Source organism: Myotis nattereri, assembly GCF_964212035.1.
Source record: "Myotis nattereri genome assembly, chromosome: 9".
Lineage (NCBI taxonomy): Eukaryota > Metazoa > Chordata > Mammalia > Chiroptera > Vespertilionidae > Myotis > Myotis nattereri.
In genome coordinates, this window is record NC_138084.1 from 8,419,586 (window position 1) to 8,434,298 (window position 14,713).

The 14,713-nt window shown below is 44.9% G+C and overlaps 1 protein-coding gene across 2 annotated transcripts in view; it reads left to right on the forward strand.

Annotated features, from left to right (window-relative positions):
• The window catches only part of KIAA1549L (KIAA1549 like), a gene marked incomplete at its 5' end in the record, with an annotated part of 221,749 nt that overhangs the window by 416 nt on the left and 206,620 nt on the right, over positions 1–14,713 (forward strand). The window lies entirely within an intron of this gene.

Here is a 14,713-nt window from a genome sequence, read left to right on the forward strand (position 1 = left end):
CGTGCCTCCCGGGAAAGCGCGGCTGGGCGGGGAAGTAAAAAGAGGTGCTTTCGGACCTTCTTCCTGGACAAGTTGCAGGTCCTGCCCTGTGGTCCCGCCGGCACGCTTCGTTGAGATAAAGGCCTGGTGTGCTTAGCACATCTTAAAGGGGAGTGTTTTCGTAGGACATATCTCGGGGTGGGGACGTCCGCTATATTTTGGGCCCCCTGTTGGGTGTCCGCTTTGTTTTAATTGCCTGAAATGGCCAGAGTTGAAGGCAGTTTCCATGTGGCTTCCCGAATAGTTTCCCCTGTGTTGACAGGAGAGGCCTTTTCTTTTGGGGAGCGAGGTACCTACAATAATTGCTTGCATGTTACAGAGGGGTCCAGGCACTGACCGAGTACATGGAATCCACTGTGTACAGGAGGTTAGTTCACAATCACGCGTGGCTCTCAGACTCCCAGGAATCCTCAGGGAATAGGTTTCTGTAATTCCTTGGAAGATTTTGAGAAATCTGTTGTAACTACCATTCGGGGCGGATTATCCTGCTGATGTGCTTTAAATGTACACTGTGCAGTCAGCAAGTGTCTTTGAAATAAGAATGATTACTGTGGCACTTGTGAAGGGCAGGCTTTTGTTTGTGGTGAAATTCTTGGCTCTTGGTACATTCCGTTTATCAAGGGATATAGTTCCCACTTCAGCTAATATGATCCTATGGTTTTGTGATTTTTAGCAAGGGCTAATGAGGACTATTTACTACTCCCCCCAACGCCCCCGAAGTGTACCCCTTCCCCCAAATTAGATTAAATGATGAAGGAACTCACGCTTTTAGATAAGCGTCTTTCAGGTTAAAAATATTTCTTATCCTCAACAGCTTAATTCAAAGCCCGTTTTGCTTTGCTTCATTTAAAGAGATGTCACTGACATGAGGTGTCTATGTGTGCAAGGGACCGACTGCCCAGAAATTTTCTGTCCTGATTAGAGTGGCTACAGAGTTTGGCCATCTTTGCCTGTGTGCCAGAGACCCGAGAAAAGCCCCTGGAGAATTTTAACCCGCAATTTATGTGCCTCTTCTAGCAGTTTTCAATGTGTGAATTTGGTGTCATGGTTAAAAGGTAAGTCCTGAGGCAGACACATGCAAATCACTTGGTGTTCATTGGCTCAGAACCACCCTGAGCTCTTATTCGAAAGGAAGCAGATCCTTGATAGTTCTGTAACCTATCAGGTCACGAGACGCTAACTTTTGGATGCTGTTTGTTTGCATGCAGATACTGTCCAACCGTCTGTAAGGTGTGAAAGTTGGATGTGTGCATTGTTCCTCTTCGGCCTGATGTCAGGTGATGCCCGCTGATTGGCTTTGCGTTTCTGATCTCCCTTCCGGCCTCTGTACATTGACCTTCGGAACCTCTGTGACCCGAACTTGCCTCTTCTTTCAGGCTGCCAGACTCAGGGGACTTCCCATCCACGGCTTTCGGTTTTCGCTGGGGTGTCTTTTTTCCTTTTTCCCTCAGTATGGGGATCACTAGGAAAGATGATGCAAGTGACAGTAAAAATCACTAAAGTTGATGTTGTTCCCCAAAGTCCTGCTTCCCCCCTTCTCGCTGGAGTGACTTGTTGCTTCCTCTGTACTTTTGGGGTGCTCTTTCTGCTGTCACCCTGATGAACAATTCCCGCGGTGCAGCTCACCTGAGTGTGGATCCAGAGCCGACCGCTGGGCGCTACGGGTTTCCAGCGTGTTCGCCCCCGATTCAGTTTCACGACTTGTTTCTCTCTCAGTGGGCGAGTTCCACACTGGGCCCCCTGCCTCGCCTCCGACCCGCTTTCGTTTGTTCTCTGATTTCCACTGGGGGCAGCGTGGGCGAGTCCTGGACCTAATGCAGGGTGTCCCAGGGGGCTCTGTGAAGAAGCAGTGTCAGGAGGGAGGCAGGAGAAGAATGGATGGCACTTCTCCGGGACCTTTGGCTTTCAACCAACCACCCGGTTTTGAACTATTCCTGAGGGGTAACTGCAGGTTGGTGCTGCCACCCTCGACAGAATATGGTCGATGCTGAGTAGTACGAGAAGCCAAACCCGTCACGTTAAGATCCTGCTGCAGGCTTGTCCCTTGCATCACTGCGGTTCCTGGTTGCCTAAGCAAAGCTAAGCTAGACATTTACCTCTGTTGAAAAATGGGTAAAAATAGATTGTTTCTGGAAGATGCTGTAGCAGTTGTTCAGAGCTTTCGCGTCCTGCGGCCCCTGCAGCACGTTCCCACCTCCACCCGCTCCGCCGCAAGTTCTTCTGCTTGAATGTTGCTGAGGAATCGGGCTTCCTTCTCTTTCCTTTCTTTGCTGCCTGGAGCGTCCTCCCTCAGTGCTCGCCTGACTTCCATCTCCACAGAGCCCTGGCTCCCAGGCGGTCACTTCTGTTCGGACGTGGCAGGTTGGTGTGGGAAAGAAGGTTCTTTACAGCAGCAGGCGCTGACACCCTCTATTTTCCTCTGCCCTCTGGGGCTCCAGACACAAGAGTAAATTCAAATTTGACTTCCTCATCTTCTCAACTGCTGGTCACCCATCCACTCCATGTCAGTCAACATTTACCGTCTGCCCATAGGTGCAGGTACGGTGCTCATTCCTTTATGTGAGGGCCCTCAGTTTCCTGATATGTAAAATGGGGATAATAAGAGCTCCAATCTAATGGGGTTGTGGTGAGGATTAAATGAATTACTACATCTAAAGTGTTTAAAACAGTGCTTGGTGCATACTAAATGCTCAGTGAGTGCTCGTGTTCTTCTAAAGTGGCGGAAACTGACCAAACAGATATTGTGCCCCGGTGCTGTGCTGGGGCAGGGGATACAGAGGTGAGTAAGGATATGGTAGCTTGTAGAAGCCCCTCATGGAGAGGGTGATATGTGCCCTTGAACTCTGATATGTGTGATCAGATCTAAGAAAGTGAGGGACAGTGAATTCGGGGAGAGTGGGGGCTTTGATGGATGAGTAGGTGTTGGCAGATGATGGTAACATTTCAGGCAGAGGAAAAGGAAAGAAAGGGTTCTTTGTGGCCAGAACATGGGTTGCTAAAGGGAGGACTACTGTGGACACTTTTACCGTCTTGGGGCTTTCCCAGGCTCTCCTGGCAGGCACGTCACCCTCTTGGTCCTCCCCTGAAGGGCCCTCTGCTTCTCCTACCACCTTGTAAGTTCTTGATTTATCTTTGTTTCCCTCTGGCCTGCTACAATGGCCAGGCACTTACTATGTTTTCAGCTTTCCTTCATTCCTGTTCCCTCTGTTTGGCTGATTCTGTTAGATGTGAGAATTATTATCTCATTTAAGTAATCCACAGTAAGTTGTGAAGGACTGCTTAATTTGGGGAATATATTTGCATTTTGAAAGAAGGATGTGCTGATACCAGGGAATCTCTAATTTAGCACAATATATGGGGGAGATAGTTTTGACTTTGGATGTCTTTCTTGCCCCTCTCCAGCCTTGCACACATCATCAGCGGGGAGTCCGTTTGAAACAGGTGCACAGCATATCTGTTCATTCGTTGGTTCGTTCATTCGTCATTCATTCATTCATTCATTCATTCAGTATATCTTGAGTGCCTCGGCTTTCTGAAGTTACAATAATGAGTGGAAACCAGCTCCCATTCTCGTGGGACCTAGAAATTAGCCCAGTGCTTTCCGGACTTTACTGTGCATGTAAATCACTTGAAGATCCTCTTAACGTGCAGATGCTGATTCAGTAGATCTGCATGCAATAAGGCCCACGAGTCTGCACTTCTAGCAAGCATGGGCTGATGATGCCATGGTTCATTGACCCCACTTTGAATAGCAAGTGACAGTAAATGTAGGTTGGATGGCGGTAAGAAAAAATCTTACTACAATGAGTTCAAGAGAGAAAGGAAGAAGAGAACTCAAGAGACAGAAAAATAACCCCACCTTACTTAAAGTCTTTTATCTACAAAGGAAAGCAGAGTAATAGGGGAGGTGGATCAAGAGAGGGGTATGACGGGATATAATTAAATTATGTTTATTATAAATTATTATACTATCTCACTTTTTAACATTAATGATGTACATAACAAGTGTTTATTGGGCTGGTGTTGCTCAGTGGTTGAGTGTCAACCCATGAACCAGGAGGTCACGTTTGATTCCCCATCAGGGCACATTTGGGGGAGGGGGTGGGGATCGCAGGCTCGATCCTGAATGGGGGGCATGTGGGAGGCAGCAGATCAATGATTCTCTGTCATAATTGATGTTTCCATCCCTCTCTTCCTCTCTCTGAAATCAATTATATGTACATATATATATTTTTTTTAAAAAAGAGAGTTTAATTTGTTTTTTCCCTCAGATGTAGACAACCCAGTAAAATATCCTTATAATTTTTACTCTCAATATTAATTATTAGTGCTTCGAAATATTTGCAAGATGTCCCAAACCTTGCTTCTCTTTCCTTCCCCACCCCACACACCAAGTAAAGATTTGGGAAACAGATATATTGTATTTTTAATATTGACATCAAGCAGAAGTCAAAATATCCCCTCCCTGCCCCACATCCTTCCTTAAAACTGAATATCACTGTGGGAGAAACTGAAATTCAAATGACAAACAGAATTTCTCAGCTTACTTATCTCAAGTCTTAAATTACTAGAATATGATCTGAGAATATTCAGAATGAATGTGTACCCTTCCGTTTTTCATTTTCATTAAACTTCAGACCCTTATTGTGGTTTTCCTTTCTTCTTTTTCTTTTTTTTTTTTAAACAACTCTACTCTTCTCTGGACAAAAATGAATAGTGGAATGACCCTGAAACATTTTTGTGGCTTGACAACATATTACAAGGGATTTCTAAACACACAGAGGGACACATTATTCTAGGTCTCGGGATGACTGCCTTGGGTGGTGACTTTGGGGACTCCAGGACCAAAGGAGCAGGTAGCAATCGGAGTGTTGTGAATGTCAGTTATTGTCGCTGGTGGGAAGGTGGCAAAGGGGTCATACTTATCTGGCAATATTTATCAATCACCTGGCATATGCCAGGCCAACCTTTTCATTAGATACTGGAGATTTGTGGAGAACAAGCTTGCTCAGCTCCTTCCCTCAAGCTGCCTAGAGCCCAGGACAGGAACCCGTTATTCACTGGGGAGAGGCAGGTTGGTAACGTACCTCTGTGAATTGGGTTGAGTGAGGGAATGTGGCAAGACAGCAGGTACCTGCCTTGGCTAAAGAGGTTGTCACCACTCAGCTGCAGCCTGCAAGAGAATGGGGCGCAGGGTGCCAGCATGCTTACTTCTTAAGAAAGGCTTGACCTTTATTTGAAATCTTGTTGTCAAACGTTCCCAACGAATTCAGATTTTTGAAATGTCATGTTCTACAGAGAGAACACACCCATGAGCCACCAGTTTTTTTCTTTTTGAAGGTAAAGTTTATTAAGGTATAATTTACATACAGTAAAATTCACCCTTTTTAGGTATGCTGCACGATGAGTTTTGACAGAATCGTACAGTCGTGGATCCACCACCACAATCCAGATATAGAACATTTCTGTCACTTCCCGTCCCTTTCTCTAGCTCAGTTTCTTAACCTTGGTACTGTTGACATTGGGGCTGGATAATTCCTTGTGTTGGGGACTGTTTTATGCGTTGTAGGATGGTTAGCAGCATTCCTGGTCTCTGCCTAGTAGATGGGAGTAACTTTGACTCTCCCCAGTTGTAACAACCCAGATGTCTCTAGATATTGCTAAATGTCACCTGGCGGGGGATGGGGTGGGGGCAAATTGCCCTGGGTTGAATTCTACTGCTCTAGCTTTATAGTAACTCTTGAAATCAGGTAGTGCGAATCCTCCTTTTTTCTTTATTTTCAAAATCTTTTTGGATATTCTAGGTCTTATGCTTTTCCATATAGATCTTAGTGTCTCCCTGTCAGTCTTTCTAAAAAAAACCCCACAAAACTTACTGGAATTTTGATTGGAATTTTATTGAATCTAGCTCAATTGGAGAAGATTGATATCTTAACAATATTGAATTAAAAAAAATATTTATTGATTTTTTTACAGAGAGGAAGGGAGAGGGATAGAGAGTTAGAAACATTGATGAGAGAGAAACATCAATCAGCTGCCTTTTGTACACCCCCTACTGGGGATGTGCCCGCAACCAAGGTACATGCCCTTGACCAGAATCGAACCTGGGACCCTTCAGTCTGCAGGCTGATGCTCTATCCACTGAGCCAAACCAGTTAGGGCAATAATATTGAATTTTTTTGATCCATGAACATATCATTCTCTATTTTATTTAGGTAGTCTTTCTTTTCTTTCACCAATGTTGTATAGTTTTCAGCATATGTGAAGCTTTGAGAGATTTTAGGAAAGTCTGAAGCATGAGCCAAGACCGGCCCTTTGTATGGAAAAGCCACTGGAAGAGCCTTGGGTGGGCCTGCAAATTGGGTGGTCAGGGTTTCAGGGAATCATCAGGGTGGGGCGCACATGTTAGACGGGTTGATGGTGCCTGCCTGCCTGCGGGTCTGTTGGGAAGGGCTCAAAAAGGGACAGTGGCCTCTGTCAGCACTTTTGTCTGGGAGAAAGCTGCCTCTCCAACTCTTGCCCCAAGGCCAGACAATTCAGCTTCTCCCAGTATGTCCCTGGCACCTTTCAAGCTGCTGCCCAGCACTAGAGCTCAGAGGGAGCAAGTCCAAGGAAGTCTGTGCGTGGGCCCTTTAAGAGGAACTTCTGTGACTCCAGCAGCCTCTGTCTCACTCAGCCACACTCTCTGCGGGTTTTTACAGCCAGAACTTATGGGGACTTCTCTTCCTAGCACTGGAACCTTGGGTTGGGGTGTCTGGTGTGGGGCTCTGCGATTTCTCGCTCCTCAGGGGTGACCTCTGCAGCAGCCAAGATAGCCCTCCCGATTTTTACCCACCACATGTGGGTGTGGTGCTGCCCATGCCTCTGTCCCTCCTGCCAGTCTCGATGTGGCTTCTGTATATCCTTAGTGATAGGACCTCTGTTCAGCTAGATTTCATGTGGTGCTGAATGATGGTGGTTCTGTAGTTTAGCTGTAATTTTGATGTGGTTGTGGGAGGATGTGAGTACCAAATTTACCTACTGCTGTCTTGACCAGACTTGTTTTGTTTTTGTAGAGGTCCTTTTGTCAGGTTGAGGAAATTCTCTTCAATATCTAGTTTGCTGTGAATTTCTATCATGAGTGGGTATTGAATTTTGTCAAATGTTGTCTCTCTTGAAATAATCACGAGTTTTTTTTTGTTTTGTTTTGTTTTGTTTTTTGTCTTTAAAATACAGTTGATTTTAGAGTGTTGAACCAACCTTGCATTCCTGGGATACATGTCTGTGTAGTCATGATGCATGTTCCAGTTGGGTCTGATTTTCTAATCTGTTTGTTAGGAATTTTTAACATCTTATGTTCATGAAAGATATTGGTTTGTAGCTTTGCTTTTTCAGAAATGTTTTCTTTTTTTTAAAAAAAATATATATTTTTATTGATTTTTTACAGAGAGGAAGGGAGAAGGATAGAGAGCCAGAAACATCAATGAGAGAGAAACATCAATCAGCTGCCTCCTGCACATCTCCCACTGGGGATGTGCCCACAACCCAGGTACATGCCCTTGACCGGAATCGAACCCAGGACCCCTCAGTCCGCAGGCCGACGCTCTATCCACTGAGCCAAACCGATTTCGGCAGAAATGTTTTCTAATAATGGTAATGCTGGTCTCAAAAAATAGCGGGGAAGTTCTCTTTACTGTTTCGTGGAAGTGTTTGTGTAGAGTTAGTTTTACTTCTCCTTTTAGGCCTATGCTTTTATAGATGAGATTGAAGATCGCTCAAGGATTTCTTAGTGAAATAAAAAGGATCAGGTACTTTTTAGTACATTTCATCATTCTCAGGGTTGCCAGTGGATACTTCCTAGACATTTTGACAAAAGGTTGGTTTTAGGTCGAGGAGAAAAGCTTGGATGAGGGGAAATTGCCTTGGATACGTTCAGAAAACACGTCTTCCCTGGCTGGTTATTGTTTATCAAGTCACTTCACTCTTCAGGGTGTTAGTTTTGTCATCCATGCATCAGAGCCTCAAGATCTTCCCTTTCCCCATTTCCTTGGCTGTGTGTTTATGAGTTCTAAGCAGATGTTTTGGTAGGTTAGACCAACTGCATTTCTTACCTCTTCCTCCATTAATGGCGAGCCCAGTCGAGTACTCTCATTCTGAAAAGGGAACAGTTTTCCCATATTTTGCTGACATGGTTCCAACTTGAAGCCCATGTAAATAGTGGCTTATCTTTAATCTTCATTGGCTTTTTAAAAAATTATAAAAGTAATATGTACTTAATTAAAATTAAACTGGAGGCCTAGCGCACGACATCGTGCGTGGGTAGGGTCCCTAGGCCTAGACTGGGATCAGGGCCATCTTCTGCCCGCTCGCCAGTTCCCAGTCCTGCCCCGCTGCCACCCCCCAGTGCGCCGTGGTTCCCCCTTTTGCCACGCTGTGATCGGAGCCTGAGGGCTGGTGTGGGGAGGGAGGGACTGAGAGGTGGTCAATGCACCTGATAGCCACGGGTTGAATAGTTGTTCCGGTCGTTACACTTATGGTCGCTGGCCTTTTATTATATAGGATACTACACAGCATATACAGTAAAATGTCAAAGGCTTTGTTGGCTCCATTGCTTTTCCCTAGAGTTGTGCTGTCAAGCAAGTATGATGGGTCCTACCAGACCTTTTTTCATACAAATATTTATATACACATCATTTATTGTTGTTAATCCTTGCCTGAGGATATTTTTTCCATTGATTTTTAGAGAGTGGAAGGGGCAGGGGCTTGGGGTGGGGGTGAGGAGAGAGAGAGAGAGAGAGAGATCAATGTGAGACAGACATGTCAATTGGTTGCCTCCCAAACGTGCCCCTACCAGGGCCCGGATTGAACTTGCAATGAAGGTACATACGTGCCCTTGGCTAGGAGTCAAACCCAAGACCCTTTTGTGTGTAGACCAGTGCTCTCCCACTGAGCAACACTGGAAAGGGTACATATATGTTCACTTAGTTTTTTTTTAAACAGTGAAAGGGTACAATATGTAGTACCTGGCTGTTTTCACTCAACACTGTGTTATGGCCCTCTTTCCATGCTGAGTACATTTTGTCATAAGAGAATCTGAACTTCTCTCCGAAACATAAAACAGCCTTTTTTATATAAGAAGACTGTTTTAAAACCACAGATCAAATTCAAACCTACAGAGTTAAAATATCTCCTTAAGGCCATTGCTCCTCCTTTTTCTACAGCTGGGCTTCCTTCCCTGAGAAATACTCCTACAGATGTTTAAGAAAAATTGTGGACCCTCTTAAATACCAGCCAGGATGAGGCTAAACAATGTGTTGAAACTAACTAATGTAGATGTAAATAAGGTCAAGTGGCCGCCTCAAGCATTTAGCCCAAGGTCACTGCAGCACCTGCCCTGTGTCCACTCAGGCAGACTGCCTAACGCGTCCTAAGCAGGAGAAGGGATTTATATATGTTAAGTATTTTCTTAGATTTAAAATCTCCTGATGTCAGAAACACAAAATGGCTTTGGTATGTAGGCAGTACCAGGAAATAGGAAGGTCTCGAATATTTCTAACTTTACTCTTTTGATGTGAAATATGGAAGTAAGTGTCAGAATGAAACCAGGACTCCCAGACCTACCCCTCTGCCTCCCACCTTGCTAATGAATGCTGCTTCTCAGCCACTTGCCTTTCTAGTTGCCAAAGGCCAAAGAGTGAACCAAGGAAAGCTGAAGAAAGCTCTGAAGCCAGAGAAGAAAATGCATTGAAATTAATTGCACAGCTTATAAATCCTTGTTGGAAAGAGCTGAGCAAAAATATCTCTAAACCTACGGACATTGTCAAATAATGAGTCTTTGTTTTGAACAGAATAGGAGGATCTGGATTCTGAGCATTATTTTGAATATAATTAAACTGGATGAAAGTACCAGTACGTTAAAAAATCGGCAGTGTAGAGCTGTCCTTGGCAGTCTCCTGTTATCATCTTATTAGCACTGGAGGTGAACACACAAATCAACCTGGTGAATCCTACAGAAGCGAAAAACTTTTTTTTTTCCAGTGGGGTGGAGAATTTCTTGTCTCTAGTCCAACAGTAAAGATAGCATTTTAAATAAATGTTTTTCAATTTTCATGGCTAATGTAATATGATTACTTTCCCCTACAGGGATGCTAATCCCCAGGGTGTGCTATAGCACTTCATAGTTGCTGAAGTTTTCACTCTCTTTCCTTATTTGAATCTCAACTCACTCTTAAGAGAGGGTTGAGGAAGGAATTTGCTAAAGGTCACACGGTGGTCCAGGGATTTTCACATTATTCTGTGATTCAGGGGACAGATGACTGAGCTACTCAAGTAAAAAAAACTAGCTCACGTACGGGGCCTAAGACCACAGGGGGATCGCATGTGACATATTCAGTGTAGGAATGAAATATAACTGGGCCATGCGGACACTAATTAATTGAGAGAAATCATAGCTAACATTTTTGAGCAGTTACTACTTGTGCCAGCTCATTTGATTTTCATGACAACCCTATGAAGTAGGTTCTTTTATGACCCCATGTTTCAGATGAGGGAACTGAGGCACAGAGTAATTTAACAGTCGCTGATCTAGTGTCACACATTTATGTGTCAGAGGTGGGATTTGACCCCGGCAATTTGAATCCACAGCCCACAACCTGCTTTCGCCGTAAGAGGCTGGGGTTACTGGTATGTCTCAGATCTGGTGGCCTCTTGCCTCTCTCTTTTGCCGCAGGCTGGCTCCATCCTTGTCTTTTTCTGCAGACTTCTCTCTAACGTCTGGGTTCCCCATAACTAGACCTTACATGGGGCTTTTGCTTGTTGTGGTGCTTGCTGCAGCCAGGGTGGCACGCCTTTTCTTTTTGCTTTTTGAAATCATCACCAGAGGATATTTTTTCTATTGCTTTTCAGAGAGAGTAAAAAGGAGGGCGGGATGGGGAGAGAGAGAGAGAGAGAGAGAGAGAGAGAGAGAGAGAGAGAGAAACTTTGATGTGAGAGAGACAGATTGAATGGTTGCCTCCTGCACGGGCCCTGACCATGAGTGGGAAGTGAACCTGCAATCCAGATATGTGCCCTCTACCTGAAATTGAACTCTTGACCCTTTGGTGCTTGGCTGACACTTTGGTGCTGAGCGACACTGGTCAGGGCTGGCAAGACTTTTCAGCACCATCTAGTTCTGTGTTGGTCCCAGTTCTGTATTTCCCAGGAGGGAAGATTAGGCTGCCATAGTCTGGCCAGTGGAGTGAGGAGTCTTTCCCTCATCTGATCAGCAGAGGCCAGAGGAGAAGGGTCATGTGGCACAAAAATGATTTCCCTTCAACCATGGCCTTTAGTAGAGGGCAGCTTTATTTTATTTTTGAAATTCTCACCTGAGGATTTTTTTCCCTTATTGATTTTTAGAGAGAGTGGAAGGGAGGAGGAGGAGAAGGAGGAGGGGGGGGGGCGGGGAAGGAAGGAGAGAGAGAAACATGGATGTGAGAGAGACATAGATTGGTTGCCTCCCACACTCAGGGCCAGGGATTGAACCTACAACCCAGGTGTGTGCCCTTGACTGGGAATTGAACCTGCGACCCTTGGGTCCATAGGCTGACCACTCTAACCACTGAGAAAAAACAGCCAGAACAGTAGAGAGCAGTTTTAAATGAGGTGGTGTGGCTAGGGCACGCTCTCCCAAATTTGTCTCCTCCCTCACAGCAGCACAGAACAGGTTTGTGTGCTGGTAAGCTGGCTCTGTGAAAAACAATGCAGCCTGATTTATAGTGTTGGCCAATTCCCATGGTATAAATACTCCCGCCATGGCCGATTTCAAGCTACCAGCGTGACCACGGAGTGGGGAAGAGATGTGCATGGTTGGCTCAGCGCCAATATGATCCTGTCCATCCACGGACTGGATGCAAGACAGCTGGCGCAGCAAGTGCAGGATGTCTTCAGGAGTTTGAAGTTTAGGTTTAATAGGCCAGTCAATTAGGCGAGTTAATAATTAGTTGGGAGGGAATAAGATTTCAAGGAAGAGAGGGTGGAGGTTAGGCACACACAGCCTGGAGTACCTTGAGGTATGTCTTCCCAAGTGTGCAGTCTAGTAGGCACATAGAGATGCTTTCTAAAACACTGCAATTTCCTTTGGCTATAAGGTCTCACTTGTGACATGTGATTAACCCGTTCACCAATTGTAAGATGTCAGACCTCATTTTCTGGAGGGCATCGGTTCCATCTTACAGACCGAGCTAGAGATGCGATGTCCACGTGGTGGCCCGTTAGACCACTTTCAGTTGACTATAGACTATTTGTCTTGATTGGAGGCTTTTACTTATGACCACAAGGCCACTCTCAGTTCATGTAATTATGCTAAAAGCCAAGGTAGTCTTGGGACTACCACCTCTGCCAGCCTGTCAGACGTCCTCACAGGTCTCAAGGCCCATCTGGTTGGCTGTTTTCCCTTGCACAGCTGGGAAGAGCCCTGGGAGTCTTGGCTTTGGTGTATTACAATTCTGTCGATGTTCCCCATCCTCTGCCTGATAGGACTATGTCCCTAACCCTGGCCAGCCCTCATGAAGGGTGGTGTTGGCCCTGGGAGACAGAGCGAGGGAGCATTGACGGTGTAGCTCTCTCCTTAGACATGGAGTTCCAAGTGTCCCACTGATAGAGGGTCAGTGTCTTTTCCTATAAAAATAGCACAATTAATTTATTCTTTTAATTTCCCTGGGGATGTAGCAAGAGAAAAATTTTGCCAGATTCTTCTCTTACGTTTCATTGGAGATTTGTCCTAGTTTGTGGATATGTTGACTTCTGAATAAGAGGACTAACATGTATGAAACAGCTACTGTTGTGTCAGTCACTAGATTAAGAGGTCAGGGGTCACAGCTCAGAGGAATGACTTCTGTCCACAGATGTGTTTTCAAAAATTAGACACTTGTCAGATAGAAATAAAAATCGTTGAAAAGTCAGAAGCTTTTCTTTTTTTTAACATATTTTTATTGAATTCAGAGAGGAAAGGAGAGGGAGAGAGATAGAAACATCAATGATGAGAGAGATAGAAACATCAACAATCATTGATCGGCTGCCTCCTGCACGCCCCACACTGGGGATCGAGCCCGCTGCTGGGGCATGGGCCTTTGACCAGAATCGAACCCTGGACCCTTCAGTCCGCAGGCCGACGCTCTATCCATGGAGCCAAACCAACTAGGGCAGGAGCTTTTCCATAAAAATCAGAATTTCCAGGTTCTTCCAAAACAATCAGATGATTGACCACATTGGTCCATTTCAGTCATGTATTGGCTTCCAAGTCTGCTGTGCTTGTCTGCGTCCAGCAGATAGAAGGGGAAAAGGTCCGGAAGGACTATGCCTCAGTCTGGCCACATTCCTTGGTTTAATGTGGCTCCGTCACTTGCCCACACCTACCTGGGAAATGTGGAGGAGAACCGGTTTGGAGAACAGCCAGCTGGTATCCGACACAATTCATTTATTTTTACCATTGTGACCCCTTTAGGCGTTTGAGGTTGCAATCCCTGGTTTAACAAGCAACAGGTCTTGGAGACAAGGAAACCTGGGTTCAAATCACTATAATGTCGTTTCCAGCAGGACAGGGACTGAATCTGTTTTGGTTACTGCTGTTTACTCAGTGCCTGGCACACAGTAGGTGTTCCACAGCCTTTGTTGGTTATAGGAATGAATCCTCTTGAGCCCCAGGCAACCATAAAAGCTACCATTACTAAGTGCTTATTATGTACTTACTTCTTTCAGTATAGTGATTTTCAACCAGTGTGTTTCTTCAGCTCCAGTTAGTGTTTATAATATCCTAAAATTTTTGGGGGTACGGGGGGGAGAAAGAGGGAAGAGAACACTTCTCTATTCTAAATTTTTTTTGGCTTACAGTCATGAAGCCAAAGAACAGCTTCTAGAAAATAACTCAAATGTCATTACCTTTCCAGGATTTTATACTCATTAAACCCAAAGGTTACAGAAGATGCAGTTTTTATCTTCTGGTAGTTTTTTTCTGTTTAGGTGAGAGAAAATTCTCACCAGTCACCAAGCTTACTGGTGGTTGAGACTCCAGGTGGTGAGATGACCATCTGGTGAAATGGACATCACCTTCTACAAATGGCATCTCCCATGGTGGCATGCCATCCAGAGGGTCATCGTCTGAATCCCCCTTGCTCTGTCCACTGCCCACTGGCCATCTGTTCTCCCCGACCCCCGGGTTTATTTTGGCTCAGCATGCTGATGGATGAGATCTCTTCTGAGTCACCTGTGCCTACCTTGGTCTTATTATTTAAAAACAATCTCTTCTTAAACCTTGGAAATGGTTCCAGATTGTACTCTCCAGTTTAGTGAATTCAGAATGACAAAGATGAAGAAGGAAGAAGGGTGTGGCCATGTTTTGGTCACAGGCTGTAACACTCCTGCTCCTCTTTGTGGCTCATCTGCCCGTGGGCTCAGCTTTTTGGCTCATAGCATCATAAAGCCAACCCTTGCTGGGGAGAGCTAACCTTCCTCATGCTGATAGGAGACTGACTTTAGATTCCTCACTAGTTAGTTGCTTATTTTAAGCCATCACAAAGAAGGATGTTTAATAATATGCTATGAATTGAGTATTAATTAACAGGAAAATAATTTTTATTATTTTGACAATAATGTCATATATTTCAATGGTAATTTTGACAGTCTTATTAGTTTCTGGCCTTTCAGGTACAGCATGTCTTTA